This window comes from Pteropus medius, unplaced genomic scaffold (assembly GCF_902729225.1).
Source record: "Pteropus medius unplaced genomic scaffold, Ma_sr-lr_union100, whole genome shotgun sequence".
Classification (NCBI taxonomy): Eukaryota; Metazoa; Chordata; class Mammalia; order Chiroptera; family Pteropodidae; genus Pteropus; species Pteropus medius.
The window spans coordinates 17,594,917-17,614,484 of record NW_024349798.1 but is presented as its reverse complement, the minus strand read 5'-3'; the positions used below and the strand labels follow the sequence as shown (position 1 = coordinate 17,614,484).

General features: G+C 47.1%; 1 protein-coding gene, 1 long non-coding RNA gene and 2 other non-coding genes across 4 annotated transcripts in view; 1 reads left to right on the top strand and 3 right to left on the bottom strand.

Annotated features, from left to right (window-relative positions):
• The window catches only part of PGBD2 (piggyBac transposable element derived 2), a 38,528-nt gene extending 29,150 nt beyond the window's left edge, over window positions 1-9,378 (bottom strand). The window contains exon 1 of the mRNA XM_039885540.1: window positions 8,892-9,378. The gene's annotated coding sequence lies outside the window, so the exon portion shown is untranslated. The remainder of the gene's footprint in view (window positions 1-8,891) is intronic.
• TRNAE-CUC (transfer RNA glutamic acid (anticodon CUC)) lies at window positions 9,280-9,351 on the bottom strand. Its single transcript has one exon. It is a non-coding gene; the product is annotated as a tRNA-Glu (tRNA).
• Window positions 9,379-9,619: 241 nt separating the features above from the next.
• On the bottom strand, window positions 9,620-9,723 carry TRNAL-CAA (transfer RNA leucine (anticodon CAA)). Its single transcript has 2 exons — window positions 9,686-9,723; window positions 9,620-9,665 (listed from the first exon to the last, which is right to left on the bottom strand). It is a non-coding gene; the product is annotated as a tRNA-Leu (tRNA).
• On the top strand, window positions 9,691-17,957 carry LOC120620473 (uncharacterized). Its single transcript, XR_005657890.1, has 3 exons — window positions 9,691-10,764; window positions 15,807-15,944; window positions 16,274-17,957. It is a non-coding gene; the product is annotated as an uncharacterized LOC120620473 (long non-coding RNA).
• The last annotated feature ends 1,611 nt before the right edge of the window (window positions 17,958-19,568 follow it).

The following is a 19,568-nucleotide window of genomic DNA, read 5'->3' as shown; positions in this document are numbered from 1 at the left end:
GGGTTGCCTTCTCTAGCCCAAGCCTGGTGCCCCGAAGGAGTGTCTCAGTACTGAAACTGGGTTTGGAGACACAAATGGCGCAGGTCTGGTAAGGCTACATTCCTATTCTATCGCTGCTGCAGCAAATCGGATCCAGTGAAAAAAAAACAACAGCACACTTTTGTCTTATCGCTCTGCACGCCAGCAGCCTGACACGGGTCTCACCCACCTAAAGTCAAGGTGTTGGCAGAGCCGTGTTCCTTGGGGGGCTATGACGGACAACGTGTCCCTGTTTTTTCCAGCCTCAGGAGGCCTCTTCCCTGGCTAGTGGAACCCTCCTCCATTTCTAAAGACCGACATTGAGCTGAGCCCCTTCCTGTCGCATCAGCTGAGCAGCTCTCTGCCTCTGTATCCCACGTGGCTACACTTGATCCACCCAGATGTCCCAGGATCATCACCGTCCTGCAAGGGCCACTGAGTAGCTACCTTATTTCACGTGCAGCCCCAGATCTCACTCACTGCGTTATCTGACATGGTCACCGATCTGGACATGAGGTTGTGCACAACTTCTGGGCCACTATTGTGCCCAACACAGGTACCTGAGAGTAAGCACAGGTGGCCTGGGCCCCTCTGAATTTCCACCCATGGATAGGAGCTGACTATCCTACCGAACACATTTTCAACAGACTGTAGGAAACATATAAAATTGTGTTGAACTTTTTCAGAAATGATGATTATTATATTACTTCCAAAAGCCAAAGAAGAAAAAAGATAATCTCCAGTTTGGGGGAGTTTGCATCGACTGCAGGTGAAGCTTCAGTAAATTTAATGAGTCATCAGTAAATAATGCACGACTGAGACACGCGATTAAGTGTTAAATTGTGTGGTAGAGGTGCAGCCTACAAATATGAGTTCAGGAGAGAGGGTAGATAAGTCAGCCCATGTCATTGGAGAATACGGCTTCATAAATTTTAATAGAGTAATTTTTCCGATTATAAATATACCTGTTCGTTATAGTATATAAATATATGTAAATGTATGTATAAATTAGGTGTATAAAAAGCTGTGAAGAGGACAGTGCGCTTCATCCGCCCCCCAGCAGGTGGCGCCCCCGCCAGGACTCCCGGGAAACCCCGCCAACATTTGATAGAACCTGACCAGTTTTCCTGTACTTTAACACGCACCATATGCTTGTGTTTTAAACAAAAAAATGTATTCGTATTACCACATTCTAATGGCTGTTTTTAAATTTTTGGTTTTTCATTTTCTATATATCATTGACTTATCTCCATGTCAATAAATTAAGTTCTATGTCATTATTAGTGATGACTGAGAAGTATCCCATTATTTCAATTTACAATGATTTATCTAACAGATCTAAATGGATAAATCACATTTAGATTTTTTGCCAAGTTTCTCTTATAAATATGATGCTTTCGTGAATCACCTTTATACATCTTTGCAACACTCGAATTATTAATTCCCCAAGATAAATTCCTAGAAGGTTATTGTTGGGTTTTACACATGTATTACACATATATCGCTAAATCGCCTTCCAGAAAAGTTATGTCAATTTTTTTTAAACTTTGCAAATCCCATACTCTTAAAATGGTTGTCATTTTAATTTGTATTTTTTGTGTTTCTTGCCTATCTTATTTATTTTATAAATTTGAAGTTCATTTTTTAAATTAATTTGTAAGAACACGTATGGTAAGAAAATCATTCCTTTGTTGTGAATTGCACATTTCCTCCTGTTTCTGTTTTTGTCTTTTATTTTTTTTATGCTGGGTTTTGTACACAGATTTCCTATTTTTATGTAGTCAAATATATATATATAGGTTTCTTTAATGTGTATCCGTAGATATATATATATATATATGTAATATATTATATATATTTCTTTAATGTTTGGTTAATATTATGTTTGGAAAAGCCTCCTGCCTCTCAGGATTATAAAACAATTTACCTATATATGTATTTAGTACTTTTACAGATTTCTTCTTTTTTTTCTTTTTTTTTTTGCATTTAAAATCTTAGTGTAGAGGACTTGGGGAATTTGGTTTTTACTCTACTCGTCTCCTCATAGAAAGAGCTAGAGTGACAAGATAGTAAAATCTTATCAACAATATTTATAACAAAATTAATTGACAAAAAATACCAGTGGGTGAGGAGAAATTACCAAGTTACATCACAGGTGTGGCCTTGGGGTCTGTGCAGAGGAAGCGAAGGGCTATCTGACAATGTGAAAACAGAAGAACCACGTAGTTGCCAATAGATAGTCACAGGAATTTCAGTGGGCCAATCTGAGAACAGCAGGCGAAACTGTAAGGGGTTTTGCCCAACCCAATGGCAACTGCACTCTGGAAGAGCAGCACAGAGCAGAAAACATCAGAGAGCTACCACCTTCTGGAAAGCTTCACAGAAACAGCAGGAGAGGGAGCAGAAGTTAGAACAGCTATCCTGAACCATGTCGCCTTCTAACCCACAGGAAAATACAGCGTTATAAGAGAAAAGAGGTGAACAAAATCCCTGCAAACAATGGACACGTGTCAGAAAGACGTGCCAGAAGATCAATCACTGTGATTTCGAAAAGACCTAAAATACATTAAGAAAATAACATAAAAACAAAAATAAACAGAAATCAAAAATAGAAAAAGACAGAAGCAAGCTTTCTATTAAGGAAAGAATTAGAATAACAAAAATTTACACACAAATGAAGACTAAATGAGAAAGAATACAAGAATAAATAACTGTACTTTGACATACCTTAATAGAAATAAGAGATAAAAAGGAAGGCAATTTTTTTAATCAAAAAATGAAGGAAAAGATGAAAAGCATTCAAAACAAAGTAAAAAACATTTAACACAGTTAAGGAAAATCCACCATGTGGATAATAGGAACACATGATCAAGAAAAATAAAGCAAAGTAAGATAACAAATTCTAAAAACTGTAATTTAAAAAATTTTCAAAAAAGAGAGCAAAAAGATTTGAACCTGCATTTGAAAGAGTATGCTATATACTGAAGTATGGCATCAGCCTAGAAAGAGCGACACCAAGGCACACACTAAATTGTTGGACTTGAAAGAAAAAGGAAGAAAGCATTTGGGCAAGTAGGAAAAAGAGCAAGAGGCTTGTAGGCAAAGACATTAGATTGTCAAAACTTTGCGCAGCAACACTTCCACCAAAAGAAGCTGAGTAACATTAAGATACCAGAAGAAAAATAGTGTGGGTCAATGATTTAATGACCAGCAAAACAGATATGCAGTGACAAAGGGAATAGACAAATTGATATAGTGCAAGAGTTGAAGATGGACAGTACAGAGCAAGCCCAGGCAGAGCCAGGCTCAGAGCCAAGAAGGACAAGGGACAGTGCCCCAGCCACCTCTCCCAGCACCCAACCGCCATGTGGGGAACTACACCGGCCCTAGACGTGCAAGTGGGGTGATGGAGTGGCAGGGACAGACCTCTAGGAGGAGAGCAGCCCAGAGATATGCAGGGTAAAGTGGGATCTGGATCTGGGCCACAGGTGCCCCCATCGCTGAACCCTCTGCGGTGCCCCACCCCTTGGAGGCTCCCAAAGGCTGTGGTCATGCTTGAACTTCTCTCCACGTGCAGCTCTTGAGAGCAGGAAGACCAGGTGAAGAGGTGGAGAGCCATGCTTGGGGCTACCTAGAGTCACCCAGCCACCCAGCAGGATGTGCACAGGGAGGCTGTGAAGGCAGAAACCTGGGAATGTGCCCCACTTCCCAGCCCCAGAACACCAGGTCCTGCGGGCATTGACCAGCACTCTCTCGCGCATGCACCCGCTGCATCCAGAGCGGCACCTCTCCAGAACCTGGTGAGCAGCCTGTGTGGCTGACTGGGGCTACAGTCCTGACTGATGTCCACCTCCTTGCCCACATGCCGCAGGGCCTGTCAGTGGTGACCTGGAAAGCAGGGGCAGCAAGGCCGGGAAGTCCAAGGACGTGGGGGCAGGAGCACAGCAGGCACAACCTGTCCAGGACTCTGAACTCCACGCACTCTCCCAGGTGCTCAGACTGGGCTCAAGGCTGGCCTGTGGACAGGCTGCACCCCCAGGCAGGCTCTTGGACATACAGTCCCTTACCTTCTAACACAGCGCAGCCTTTTAGTATGAACCTGGCAGATTCTGTAAGTGACCTGTCTGTCTCCTAACCAGCCTGCCACCTGGAAGGACGTGTGTTTGCTTCCCCCTGGCCTGAAACCAGGTCCTCTTCCACCCTAACAGGACCATTCTGGTATCTTCCCTGGGGCTGCCTTCTTGGTGAGCAACGAGCCAGGGTGCCAGTGAGAGGAGATGGTCCGATGGGGGGGAGGGGGCATGTCCCCCACCTGTGTGACCAAAAGAGGGAATCTCCTCCTGCTTCCTGTCTTCTCACCTTCTTATAAGGGTTAGATGGTCCTGGGGTGGCCCAAGGATAGCCTATCTCCCTTTTACCAGGAGCTGATGCAGACAGGAGGACATGGGGGAAGGGGGACAGGTAGCGCTGTGTGACCCATGGGCCAGTTAGCCCCGTGGGGGTCTGGAGCTGTACAAAGTCAGAGTGTGAACTGTGTGCCACCCCTCTCCCTGGGTGCCTGTTCTCACTCTTTTCCCTCTGCCCCGCAATCCCCACCTCCTCGCAGGCCCCCATGCAGTTTTGAGGTTCTGCACTATGCTTACTGGGCAGAGACAGAGATGGGGCTGGTGTAGCTAGTGCCCCTGTCCAGTCCCCAATCCAGTGAGGCCTGGGAGGGGCAGCAAGAACCACATAGCCCACCTCCCATGGCCATTTAACTCTGATACCTGTGCCAAGAGGAGGGCACCCCTCTGTGGCTCTGGGCTTCAAGAAGCAGACAGTGAGGTGCTGTGCCAAGAGCAGCTGATGTAGTGACATATTTACTCCCACTCCCCAAGCTCCACTTTCCACTCGTCGAACCCTGCCTTTCTCACCAGCTCAACCTGCATTCAGCTCCATGCTTCCCCAGCATGCCTCATGAAACCCAAATCCTTGCCACCAGCGAAGCATGAGACAAAGGAGGGTGACGGTCCCCAGAATGGGAGAGCTGCAAGGGAGTACAGCAGCCTGAGCCTCAGCCTGGGAAGCCAGAATGGCAGGAATCATGGGACTCATGCCTGAGTCAAACTCTAGGTGGGGAAATCTGCCTGAACTTCCTGTACTGTAGGAGCAGCTACAAAGGGGCCCTGTGGGAGGAGTCAAGTCTAAGACGACAGAAGGGGACAGTAGGAATGGAGAAGCAAGTGTCATCCTGCCCTGGGCTTTCGTGGGTGCAGCACTGTTTGGTACCAGGGCACTACAAGCGCTCCACGAGGCATCCCGGTGGAGGAAGTAAATGCCCAATGCCATGCAGTTCACAGTTTGCAGAGCAGATGGAGGCAGAATCATGTGAAAATAGAGCTTTAGCAGAGATAAGGGCAAAATATGTGGGGTGGAATCATGGGTGCCACAACCTGACTTACCTTGGCAGAAGTCAAGGGAAGAAAAGGGGTAGCAAGATGAGGCCGGGGACCATAGTGGGGAGGTGGAGATGGCACCTGGTCCAGGTGAGCGAGGGAGCCTCCAGGCAGAAGGGGTGGGCTGGTACAAGGGACCCTGGTGAGGCAGAGCTAAGAGGGCTGGAAACCTTGGGTGCGGACACTCAAGGGAAGGAGGACTGGCCAAGGAAACTGGCTAGGCCCAGGTAGGGCAACAAGGAGGAGCAAGTGTGGCAGCAGGTGGAGCAGAAGGCGGCACTGCATCTGCCTGCTCACCCCCCAGATCAGGATGCAAGCTAGGAGGCTTAGTGGCAGGACAGAATGCATCTCCTGCCTCTGCTCACATCTCAGACAGACCTCAGGGCCCAGTAGGACCAGCCTGTTGGGGCAAGCTCTCCTCTGGGGTCCCAAGAACCATGTCTGTGAGGACCCACAAGGTGCCTGCCGGACCGGAGCTCTGGGCCGGGCCTCCCCTGCTAGGTCCAGGATGACCCTGCTTTCCAATCAATAGTGGAGACATATCATCTGATATGTGTATTTTGGAGGGGTCAAAGGGACCAAATGTTGTGAACTTGAAAATTTAGAATGTGTGGTTCTCATATCTACTCCTCACTCAATTATGCATTCATCTAGTAAATAATCACTGAGTGTCCACGGCAGAGCTGCACCTGTGCCAGGCATGGGCCAAACCAAGGTGAACAGGTACACCCCAGTTCCAGTGGCAGGCAAGCACCTCACCCCAGAGACAGGATACAGGGGCTCTTCAAGGCAATGGCTCTGGAGCGGGGGAGCGGGCTCCAGGTGTGCTGGGCCCTGGGTGCACCAGGCCCCAGGTGCGCCAGGCCCTGGGTGCATGCAGTGAGCATGTGGGAGGGGACACCTCCTCTTCAGAGATCCAGTTCTTAGGCAACATCCATGGATCGGGGTGGGAGTGGGGGAGGGGGTGAGAGGAACTAAAGAAGGGAGAGGAACTCCTAGAAGAAAACATAGGCAGTAAACTCTCTGACATTGCTCTTAGTAATATTTTTTACTAAGTAATATTTTTTACTTGGGCAAGGAAAACAAACACAAAATGAACAAATAGGACTACATCAAAATGAAAAGGTTTTGCTTAGCAAAGGAAACCATCAATAAAATAAAAAGACAACCAACTGAATGGGAGATGATATTTGCCAATGATACATCTCATAAGGGGTTAATATCCAAATTTATAAAGAACTCATGCAACTCAACACTGAGAAAACAATCAAAATAAAAATGAGCAGAGAACCTGAACAGACACTTCTCCCAAGAAGACATGCAAATGGCCAATAAATATATGAAAAGATGCTGAAGGTCACTAATCATCAGGGAAATACAAATTAAAACCACAACAAGATATCACCTCACACCTGTCAGAATGGCTATCATCAATAAATCAACAAACAATTGTTGGTGAGGATGTGGAGAAAAGGGAACCCTCATGCACTGTTGGTGGGATTGCAAATTGATACAGCTACTATGGAAAACAGTTGAGAGGTTCTTCAAAAAATTAAAAATAGATTATCTTATGACCTAGTAATTCCATTTCGGGGTATTTATCCAAAGCAATTCAAAACACAGTTCAAAAAGATATATGCACCCTATGTTCATTGCGGCACTATTCACAATAGCCAAGATAGGGAAGCAACCTAAGTGCCCTAAGAAAGTTAGGTCTTCTCACTGCAACACACATTCCTTCAAGCCCAAGGGGCAAATGGGACACCCGTGTGGTGGGCAGGCCACCCACTCGCCCCCTTCGGGAGAAAGAAGTCTGGTGGGCCCACAGGCATCTTGCTTCATGGGCCGGGATCAGAGTCCCTCACAGGGAGCAAGCACAGGAGAGCTGGAGGTCTTATCGCAGGTCTAGTGGAGCAACTGCTCCACCAAGCAAGCTCAGAGACCAGCTAGCCTTCTTGTTCTCCAGTCATTTGCCTTACTGCAGTCCCCATTGCCATGTGTCTGGGCTGGCCGGCCTAACCCTCCACCGCGCTGAGTCCACACACCCAGGCCTTTAACACCCGCTGGCCGGTGCTCTGAGGACCCAAACAGAGGACCGGGTGCAGCTGGCCCAGGGCAGGCTGGGGGGATGGGTGAGAGGAATAGGTGCTGGTGACTGGGGCAGGCATGACAGGCTCACCGTGTAAGACATGAGCACTTTTTCAAATAAAGTGTATTATTCTTCTACTAATAAAATTTATATACATGGTAGAAAAATCAGCATGTGTATGAAATCACAACAAAGAAAAAATTTTAATTTCATAATCTTATCACTTACAGAAAGTCACAGGTACATTTCTGTTTGTCCTTCCAGTTTTTTTCCCCTTTTGTTCTTATATATATGTTTAGATCCCTTCCAATTCCTTTTGAAGATGAAGAAGGATTTCAAAGTAAGACCTAAGGGTTAGATAAAATTTCATTTTCTTTCTTCTTCATCCTTTGATTGACGGGTTTTACAGATGAGAAAAGGAAGGCTTAGAGAGGATAAACGACTTGCCTCTAGCTAGAAATGCACAGCCAGCTCTTGAACTCAGCTCCATCTGACCACCACCCTAGCCATCACTCCCTGCACTGCGCTGCACCCCAGGTTGAGTTATGGCAAAGCCCACTGCTAAGGCACAGTAAAACAGCATCCAATTCTTTGTCAAAGGCCTGGGTGCCCTGGGAAGCCACGTTATAACCAATATGGAAGCAGAGTGTATCCTAATGCAGGCCTGGCCTGAAGGTCTGGAGAAGGTGCCCAAGGAGAAATGAATACATTGAAAAATAACAAATTAGTCACATATTTCTCCCCCTACGGGAAAACACCAGTAGGACCACACACTGAAATAATTCTTTTAGTCTAATAAATACCTGTTGAGCAACCACTGTGTGCAGGCCTTGCTAGGTGCTGAGGACCCAACAGTAAATTAGAGACCCAGGTCCCAGGTTCAAGGAGCAGTGGGGTGATGGACAAATAAAATTGGTGTCTTTCAAAAAATAAACAAATAAAAATAAATAACTTTTTTAAAGCAACTATAAAAGATATTTGGGGAACAACTGGGGCAAATGTGAATGTGGACTGGCTATTAACATGATGACATGTTAATGTTGATTTTCTTAGGAGTGACATGGAGTAGTGTAATGATGTCTGCAGCTTTCAAATGGGTGGGAGGCTGGGGAGGCTCTGTCTGCGTGTGTATCTGTCTCTGTCTGTCAGTAGTATATCACCTATCAATCATCTATCTGTCTATCTATCAATCATCTGTGTCTGTCTGTCTGTCTATCTATCTATCTATCATCTGTCTACCTCCAAACGAGAGAGAGAGAGAGAGAGAGAGAGAGAGAGAGAGAGAGAGAAATGTGGCAAATATTAATGGTGTTGCATGTCCCTGGGCGTTCGCTGCGCCTTTGTCCTACCTTTCAGGTCCATCTCAAAGCGAAGAGATAGAAGTGGAAGAATTAGTTTCCCGAAGTCTCTCCAGCGACCGTGGCTTGAGCCACGGTCAGGAACCGACACGGGTGACGTGTGCTGTTCTAACGGCCTTTTGGACACAGAGGCGGCTAGACCCGGGACAGCAGGGTTCCAGACCCTCGACCCCCAGCCCCAGGGTAGTCCTGGACCGTTTAGTGCTGCCGTATCATTCTTTCCTTCCTAATTAAGACGCTGTGGAAATAGGACAGCGCCTGACACACAGCTGGCACTTATTTACAACAATAACGCTCAACCCTGACTATTACTTTCCACCAAAAAGGGCTGTTAACGCATATATTTTAAACTTTGGGGGTGGAAAGAAAATGGCAACATTTCCCTGACCGGGAATCGAACCCGGGCCGCGGCGGTGAGAGCGCCGAATCCTAACCACTAGACCACCAGGGAAACGACGACTAAATGCCTCCCGAAGAGCTAGACTTAATTTCCGGCGTCTGACGCAAATTGAACACGTGTGTGAATGGCCGAAGCTCTGGCGCCGTTTCTCTGTCCTCTCCGGCCCCGGATCAGACGCCACAAATCGGGACAGACGGGCCGCGAACAGTCGTAGCAGGCGGTGGTCTGAGAACGTTTGCCTTCGGAGAAAAGATAGCAAGGCAGCTTCAGGGAAGGGCCTGGGGAGGGGTCCTTCACGGAAAGAACGAAAAAAAGGTTGTGTCAGAAGTGGGATTCGAACCCACGCCTCCATTCGGAGACCAGAAAGCCCGTAGGCAAGGGAAACCTTGAGTCTGGCGCCTTAGACCACTCGGCCATCCTGACACTACGTGTGCTTCTCTTGCGTGCAGAACCTGATGGCTGTGACGTTTGCCAAAGGCCAAGGAGCATGGTAACCCAAATCTTGTCCCACCAGCCTACCCAGCTAGCTCCAGGACACATGCAATCCGGCTGGAAAACCCGAGAGCCAGAGGCCGCCCCGGCGCCCGACCCTGCGAAAGCAAGAATCTAGCTGCAGAAGCCGAGGGGGAGCCAGGCCGGGCGCACTGCTAATCTCCGTTTGTCCTCACGTTGGACCCTGACTGCAGCGGGGTCGTGAACACTGGACAGCGGAGGAACACAGCTCCTCTGGCGGCCCATGAGAACCTTGCCCGCGGTGCCCGTGTGCCCAGCGCGCCCACTGCCGCTTCTCAGCCCGCCCCGCCCCAGTCCCTGCGCCTTGTTCCGCCTGCGCTGAGCGGAAGGCCGAGTCCTTGCAGAAGCTTACAGTCCGGCAGAACTACTGGGATGCAGTTACGAGCTGGCGGTGACGATTGATGCAAAGAGAAACGCAGAGAAGGGATGGGGAGGGTGAGGGCGACTCATAGCCTCTTGGGAGACTTTCGGCAGAACGTGAGCCTCTGGGGGCGACCGTCTGAAAGGCCCGGGCCAGGGGACTGCGGGGATTGGGAAGAACGAGTGAAAGGAGGCCAGGAACGTGTCTGGGATGGGGTGGCAGCACCCGGCCAGCCTGCGGAGCTCGGAGTGCTGTGAGCTGAGCAGAGACGCGACCCTCTGTGCTCAGCAGCCCGCGGAGAGCGGGACTGAAGCGGCGACAGCAGCTGAAAGGCTGCCGCAGGCCCCTGGCTGGGCTCGTGGCCCCGGACTAGGAGGTAACCTACAGTTTAGTCCTGGGTGGATCGCGAAAGTAGAGCCAACGGGATTGTTGATGTGCAAGAAGCGCATCAGCACCGGACAGCACGAACTCGAGTTTTGGGCCTGAGCTGCAGCAGAGGGCAATCTCCATCCCGGGGTCAGCGCAGTCTGCGAAGAGGTCGTTTTGTTGTGGCCGCCAGCCCGGAAAGACACACGGACCACCAGAAATCAGTGAGTTATAGGAAACATGCTCTTTATTCAGCCCGCTGGGTCTGCCAGGGGTACACAGACCCCAAATTAAGCAGCCCCGAAATGTAGAGGTACAAGGTTTTTAAGCCCTAAATCCCATTCCTCATTCTGTCTTAAACACAAAGGTCTATTTTCCTCCTATTCACTACCTGTCAACCCACAGGTTGGTTGTGCAAGTGGGGGTACAGAAGCAGAAAGCTTATTGTTAGAATGTTATGTTCCCATGGGTGATAGCCTATGTTCCTATGGGCGATAGCCTATGTTCCCATGGGCGATAGCCAAGCGGTAATTTTCCAGCCAGCACAGTTTTCCACTGGGATTTTAAGACGTTGTTGGGGAATCAAGTAAGCCGTGGACGCGAGCGTCCTCGGGGCCAGGAGAGTCCAGTAGGAGACCGAATTGGAAGTTAATGGCCAATAGCCGGTCCACACAGCCCTGAAGCACGCTGTAGTTGGCGGGGACATGCCGAAAAGCAGAGAAAAGAGAGCGAGCGCTGCCGGAGGCTGGGCGAGTGGCGGGTGCAGAACCTCAAAGGGAGGTTAGGGCTTCAATGTGTACATTTCCGGGCATGATTAAGCCTATAGCACTCCCCATTCCTCCCTTCCCTTAGCCCCTGGCAATCACAAATTTGCTTTATATATCTATGAGTTAACCTATTTTGGATTTATGCAGTATCTGACCTTTTGTGGCTTCTTTCACTGAGCACACACTTTAACCCTAAGTGTGCACCCATACTGTAGCATCTATCACGACTCCATTCATTTTTATGGCCAAATAACATTCCATTATATGGACACACCATAATTTGTTTACTGATAGGCATTTGGGCCACTAAGTTATTGTGAATAGCACTCGTATGAACACACGTGTACATGTGCTGAAGTAACTGCCTTTAATTCTTTCAGGAACACACCTACGAATAGAACTGCTGTGTCATTAGTGAATTCTGTGATTAACTTTTTGAGGAACTGGCAGTCTACAGTAATCCTCAAATAACGTAGTGTAGTTCCATGTTGGTTCCCTGTAATATTGATGACGTGCCATAGGAACTTAACCCTTATTTATAACGATTAGCCTGTGGTAAAATTGGTATCATTACATGTCCTTTTGCTTAAAGTCACAGAACTTATTGCTGACATTAAGTGAGGACTCTATTTTTCAGTGGCTGCACCATTTTACATCCCACCAATATATGAGGGTTCCATTTTCTCCTTTTTTTTTTTTTTAATTATAGCCACCCTGGTGGGTGTAAAGTGCTGCCTCACTGTGGTTTTGACTTGCATTTCTCTAAAAACTAATATATTAAAGGATAAATAATGAGAATGTGCTAATTGAACCATGAGAATCTTGAGATAGACCAACTAAACTGTTATTCTGCAATTGTTTAGAACTTAGGCTACTGGACAACTTTATGTGAGAAAAGCATTCTATCTCTGACATTGTTTACAATGGACAGGGTATGGTGGTGACAAACAACATGCTGACTTACTTGGTTTCATTTTTGTATTTGAATCCTCCACAGACTCTGCCTCAGCTCTGTTTCTAGCTCTGCTTGGCTGCCTTCCTGCTGTTTTACCTCCTAGAAGTAGTTGCACATGCACAAGATGAAAATACCCTTGGAATTATGTTATAGGGTCTTTTTACCTTTAGGGAGTTGGGTTGAGGGGAGAGGATGGGCAGGGCAAAAAGTGAGGGTGGGCTGAATAGGTGGTGGCAGGGAAGGCAGGGTAGGAGTTGTGGGGTGGAAGATGGAATGATAATGAAGAGTTGGATAGTAGCGTCCTCCTTGGCTGTAGAGGGGGTTGGTCCTTAGTGCTTTTAGACCTTTTGCCTCATATCTCCTTAGTACCCCAAGGGTCCTTCCCTCAAGCTTCCCAGTTGTTTCTCTGCTCTCTTTTCACCTTCCTTCTTTACACTCCTGTGCCGCGTCCTCTTTCTATCCTACTGCGTGACAAGGTCCGGAGATGGGGACAGAGGCTTCAAGGAATGCATCGTCAAGAACGAGGACGTGGCATGTGTTTAGGGATAATTGGTTTCTTAGAAACGATTCTATTAATAGGGGGAATTTGGGTAGAACAAATTCTAGTAAGTGTAAACGCTATACAAATGGATTTCCTCAAAATTGGCTCTGAGGAAAATATAGTAAATTCCCCACGTATGGAATCAGCTCTAGTCACCCTGATGTGTCCAGAATGCGTAAACCTTTTATTTGAACAATTATTAAGGGAAATTCCTTTTGATGCGCCTCTTAAAGATATTATGAATAAATTATAACAAGCCAAATTACTGGAACCAGTTTATACTCCTGTTCCCACGCAGTTAGTAGAAAAATTAGTAAAGGATAAGAAATTTACTCATAAGCCTGTGCCTACTATGGAAGGGCCTCCTTTTGTGGCCTAGTGGATAAATAGAAAACTCTGGTATCCACCTAGGGGGGCTAATAGTATGAAAAGATTACCTGATCTTCCTTTGCCTTATACAGGAGCTTATAATAAAGATAGTATACGTATAGTGAATAAAGATAGAATTCATGTGCCTTATAGTAGTTTAAGTTTCATAGAAAGGCTGGCTAGGTCAGGATCTCCTTGGTGCTTAAAAAACAAAGGAACAGAAACTTAGCTTATGAAAGCAGCTTTGTAAAACTGATTTTTATAAATATTTTCCTCATTACTGCACCAAGGCAACTTTTGAACAGCTATGAGAAAAGTTCAGCTTGAACTTTAGATATAGTATAAATCAAATAGCATTTAAAAGATTTCTTCAGGCAGAAAGAAGAACAATGTCTGCCCACAAGCCAATGCTTACTGTTATGAATACATCTATCTATCACCTTTACTTAAATCAAACTGTATCTTACGTAATAGATATAAGAATTAAAAGTTTAGATTGTTCCATCGGGTAGTTCTGTTCTAATGATTGAGAGAAAAATGTACTAGTTAATCATGAACATTAATAATAATATACTCTATAAGATTTTCTGCTTTGCCTAACCACAGAAATTTAACTCCCTGCTACCTTAACAACAAAGTATAATCAAATGCCAAAATAAAAAGTATAAAAGTTGTACTCAAATCACAATAAAACAGAACAGTGTCACACCGCCTCTGAGTTGTGTAGTCGACTGTCTCCCGCGCTGACGCCTTGCCCACCTTCGGGGCCCCCTGGATCCTGTTGTGGCTGGACCACGGCACTCCTGCCCTCCCCCAAGACAAAAGTCTCCCAAGATAAACTGAGCTTTGATATGTCAGCAAGGCCCTGACCCTAAGCCAGCCTTGGGATACTCAGACAGTACCATATCTGCCATCTCCTAAGCCCCAGTATATGGTGTTGGCAGGGGAGTGGGGGACTCAGGAGGCCTAGATGCTCAGGCTACAAGATGAGGCTCTTATAAAGCCTCCCACAGTACTCTGCCACTCTTCTGTCCATGCTAGACTGCTGTGGTGTGCATAGCAGAGAAGAGGGTTCCTTCAAGCCAGTCCCTGTGACCACTGTGCCATTGTTCATTCTATTGTCCTCATCGTAAAGACCTCAAAGAAATACTTATTTTTAAGTCTCAGTGGTGACACGAACCTCCTTACTCCTCTCCAACAATTTTCTTGTGTGCCTCTGGAGTACCACCTGCTTCTTGCTACAGAGCGACTTTCATATGCTACCTCCTCCCAGTGCCCATTCAGATCTGAGTTCTGCTCTAGTCTAAAATTATTGCCTTCAGAATATCGAGACTTCAGTTAATAAACTGGAAATACTGGGTGTTGTAGTCATCTTAATAGATGTGGTAGCCAGACTTAGATTTCCCTGGCGGAGAGGGTGGAGGGGCGGGCATTTGTCTTGGGCATCATATTGGGTGTCTCTGCAGCACAGGGAGAGGGTTGGCATAGCCAGAGTTTCTTTCCAACCACATGTCCTCACCAAATGCTTTTCTCACCTTATTTCACTTCTGGGCTGTTAGCATGCTACCTCTTTTTCTCCTTTCCAGGCCTTCTAAATAGGTCTATGAGAGAGACACTGATGGGGACCATTTTTACACACAGCTATGGCAAGCTTCCTGGATTCTTAGAGATGCTTTTGTGACAGAATCCTGTCATTTGGCCCTTAAGGTAAAGCATCCTTCATTAGAAGTGTGCTCTCGGAGAAAACTGACAGTGTGGTTAGCCTCTGACTGAGTTTGGGAGAAAGCTTGAAGAGTGTCAAGGCTGATAAGGCAGGAGCCCCAGCACTCTGATCCAGCTGACTGCAGTCTCCACTCAGGGTTCAGGAAGTTTAGCCATAAGCTGTTGTAGGTGCTCCTGGAGACTGTAAACCAAAGACTCACAATGAGGGAATTCCAACCATGTTCCCAGGAGCTTCCTGGTGGAAGGGGCTTCAGTTCTCACCAGATGAATAGCAGTCGCAGGAGGCCAAGATTCACCAGGTCCTTGGAGGCACAAGTAAAGAGAGATGGTCATTTGGAGAACCACCCAGATATGGTCTGCAAAGTGAACTGAACAGACCAGGAAGCGAATGCAACAGGAACAGAATTAGGAGAAAGAACTTAGAATGTAGGTGGCTCACAAATTCTGTAGTAGTAGCCTGATGCTGGAAGGTGGCAGCAGAAGATACGCTGGATGCATTTTTGGCCAAAATGTAAAACATTCTAGGTACAGACGAAAAGAGATGAAAGAGTGAGGCAAGGAAAGGAAAGACACAGGGAAGTAAAGAAAGACGAGCAAAAATATGCAAGGTAGGCCAGAAAGGACGGAGAAGGGTAGTTAGAAGTAAAATGGAAGACATGACAGTAAATGGAGAACAGGAACGAAAGAACAGAGCTGAAAGGAAAAGAATAAACACGGGAAGTGGAGTGGAGTGAGAGGGAAGCCGTGAGGAATCTGGATGGAGTCCTATCATATTTGCCTTCATGTCCGTCTTCGCCAGGGGCTGAGGCAGCAGGGGTGGCCCGGGCGCCTGGATTCCAGGCTCTCACTTCGGTTGGACCTTGTCCTGCGCCCCTGACTTTCCTGCCTGTGTTCTGATGCTTTTTCTCCCAGAGCATGTATTCTGGAAAGGCCTTCACTTCTGCTACACATCCAGGGCCCTGGCGCGCAGATCTCCACTGTGGCCTGCGTGAGATCCGAGGTACCTCCGGAAGTCCGCGACCTTCGCAGTCCACCGCGCGGCGGGTAGAGGTAGGACTAGCGAGAGACACGCGCCGTGGAGGCGGGTGCAGCACGGGTCTCCGCAGGACCGACGGCCTGGTGATGGCCGCGCTCGTCCACTCCCGCCCCCGCCCCCCCTGCCTGAGCCAGGTCACCTTGCGAGCGGTCTGGTCCAAGGGGTCCGGTTCCACCTAAGGCAGCACGACCACGTGTCTGCTGCGGTATTCCTGACGACCGTGCATCTCCCAACCGCCCGCGCCCTCATCCTTCACGCCTCACCCTGCTGACTGCAGTGGAGGATTCGGGCTCAGCGTATGAGACTCGCGTCTCTTATATACTGTCCCGTCTGCCTATCACAGCGGTCGCAGAGGGCCCTGGACGCGAGGCTCCCGACAATGCTGATTGGCTGGAGGAAACAGACGCCGGACACTAATTCGAGAAGGGCGGAAACAAAGGAGAGAAAGATAAGCGCAGGTACTACTTGAGGCAGGAGGGTGTCGATTGGTCTGGTGAAAGTCTGGGCATGGACTGCTCCTGAGCGCGCCTTCTCCACTGCAAGCTAGTCTCTTCTGAGCAGCGGTCTGATTATGACACTGTGACACTGTGGCTCTTCCCTTCTTGGGCCACGGAGCTGAAGGTGACGTTTCTATTTGGAGAGAAGACATTGAGAAATAAAGAATACAGCACTGTTAGTAGATTTGGCTTTTCCCAAGAAAGGAGTTAAGGGGGCTAGGGCGCCACTAGAGTACAGGAAAAATAAATGTCATAAGGATAAATATAATATCCCCCACATCGATCCCCCTACACCTACTTAGTGCTAGTTTACCATGAGGAAACTTAGCAACTTCACATGTGAAAAATTGGCATTTCAACAGACTGTAAAGTCTGTAGCTCAATGGTTAAAGCTGCAAAAGCTCAAATTTAATCTTAACCTTTGTAACAGGGATGACAAAATGGAACTCAGTCTCAGATTGGTCTGGGATAGTGCTAAAAGCAGCGAAAAAATAGTCTTCTCTCCTCTCCACGCCAAAGAAGTCAGCTCGCCTCTTCAGAACTCACAAAGGAGGGGTTGGTGCCTATTTTGAGAGGCTTAGATCATCTCTTTCTTCAATGACACGGAATTGATGAGAAGCTACGAGGGAAAAAAAGATATTTTGAAGAGAGGTTTTGGAGGTTAAGACACTAGTTTTATTATTGTGACCAGTATCAAACTGAGAGGACCAAGAGTGTTCAATGAGTAAAGGACTTTTTATTATCTAAGAGTAACCAAGATTCTGGAACCTGCTTGTGATTTCATCCACAGGACAGAGGGCTAGGATTTTGCTAATGTCTATTAAGAGACCATGAGGGTTGCACCTTCATTAATGAGTAGCGTATCTGGAACTAGGTGAGTGACCTTTCTTACTACCTTATATTAGGCAATGTTGAGTCATCAGTAAATGGCGGCACGAGCAGGGCCTATTAGGCTTAGCCTATAGGGGCTCCTGATTGGACGCCATGGCATTTGGGCTGTTTAGGCCACCGGAAGAAGCCTGGGATAGCCAGCAATCATAGACCAAAGACAAACATACGAGCAAGTCCCTAAAATTATTTCAGAGAATGATGAGTACTATGAGGAGATGGAACAGTGCCCATTGGGGTGGAGCATGACAAAAAAAAAGATCTTTCTCCCTGTGTGATCTTGGAGCTGAGATTTACATAAGGGAGAAACAGCCACAAGAAGAGCTGGGGTGTGAGCACTCCTGTTGGATGAGGGAACTGATAAACAAAATGGATGCAGTCAGGCTCCCTTCCAGCAAGCCGTGTGGTTTCCAGATAGCTTTAGCTACAGCGTCCCAGGTGACCTTAGATACAGCCTCCTATACAAGCTGTAGATTGTGATTGATTATAGTACCTGGCCTTAAGCTACTATTATGCACCTTATTATAAGAACAGCCCCACTTGTGCAGCAGGGGGTGGGGGAGGGGAGGGAGAGGGAGAGCTGTAGCTGTGCCTGTGCCTTGCTGTGTCCTGCTATGCCTGAATAAAGCTATGTCGCCTTTACCCATGACTCCTCACATATTCTTTCACCTGCCAGAACCACGCACCCTAAGCTTCAGTAGCAGAACAACTCCACAGAGAAGGAATTCCCTCCAGCATACCTAGCATACTTGAAAAATAACAAGAAGGTGGGAGTAGCTAGGAAAGAGTGGACAGAGTGAGGAAAGGCAGAGGAGGAGGCCAGAGAAGCAGCCAAGGGCCAGATCACACAGGGCCTCAAGGCTGTGGCAAGGGCTTTGGATTACAAAAGAAATCATTAAAAGGTTTAAGCAGAAAGCTTGCTCTTTAAGGTCACTCTCCCTGTTTTGTTAGGGTAAGAGTGGAAGTAGTTGGCAGATCAAGTAGGAGGAGCTGGGATTAGACTAGAAGAAAGATGATAGTGCTAGTAGGCTAAAAAGTGGTACCCCAAAAAATAACCATGTCATTATCCATGGAGCCTGTGAATATGACTTTATCTGGAAAATACTTTGCCGATGTAACAGTTTTCGTATATCGAGATGGGAGATTACTCAGGTGGGCCCTGGATGCCATCACAAGTGTCCTCGTAAGAGAGAAGAGGAGGGAGATGTGACACAGAAAGAAGGAATATGCAATGTGACCAGGAGGACAATGTTACTGGGGGATGGGGGTGATGTCATGCAGATAAGAGGAGGCAGTGTGACCAGGAGGACAATGATGAGTGATGTGATGCAGACAAGAGAGGAGAAGGCCATGTGACCAGGGGGACAATGATGAGGGTAATGTGGCTATAAGTCCTGAAGTGCCAGCCACTACCGGAAGGTACAAAAATGGGAGGGTTCCCCCCTAGATCTCTTGTAGGGACCACAGCCCTGCCAACATCTTGATACTAAGACTTCTAGCCTCTAGAACAGAAAAAGAATAATTTTCTGTTTTCAGCCACCAAGTTTGTAATAATTTGTTACGGCAGGCACAGAAACTATATATAATTGGCTTGGATCAGGGTTTTAGCAGTAGAAAGAGCCAAAAGTGATTGGATTCAAGATCCATTTTTGCCAATAGTATCAGCAGGACTAGCTGATGTATATGGTGTATATGATGTATATGGGGCAAGGATTAGTGTTATGTGTTGGCCATAGTAATATTTGAGAAATTATCAAGTAGCATGTATCATTGCTCACTAAAGTGCCAGGCGGTGTTCTAAGTTATGGACTTAGTTATGAACTCAGTTATCCACGGACAGTCAAGTGGACAGTTAGAAATGAGTGTGGAGCTGAAGGCTAGGTTGGAAATATAAATCTAGGAGTCATTAGTTATACTTAGAGCCATGGGGCCAATTCAGTCACCCAGGAAGAGGGGACTTGGTTAGGGCACCAAGGGGCACTTAGTGTATGTTTGGGTGGGATAGCAGAAGAGAGTCCAACAAAAAAAAGGAGGAGCCAGTGTAATGTAGGGAGGAGGCAAGAGAATTAAAATGTTAATCAAGCCATAATCAGAGACTGCAATATGCTGATCAGCCCTGCAGCCAGGCCAGGAGGACACCTGCAGAACAAAGGAAGATTTCTGCTGAATCACTAACAACCCAGTCCCCACACACAGGAGGGAACAGGAACCAAGAGTCATTCCCTATTGCTAAAACCATGGGGAACCTAAGGA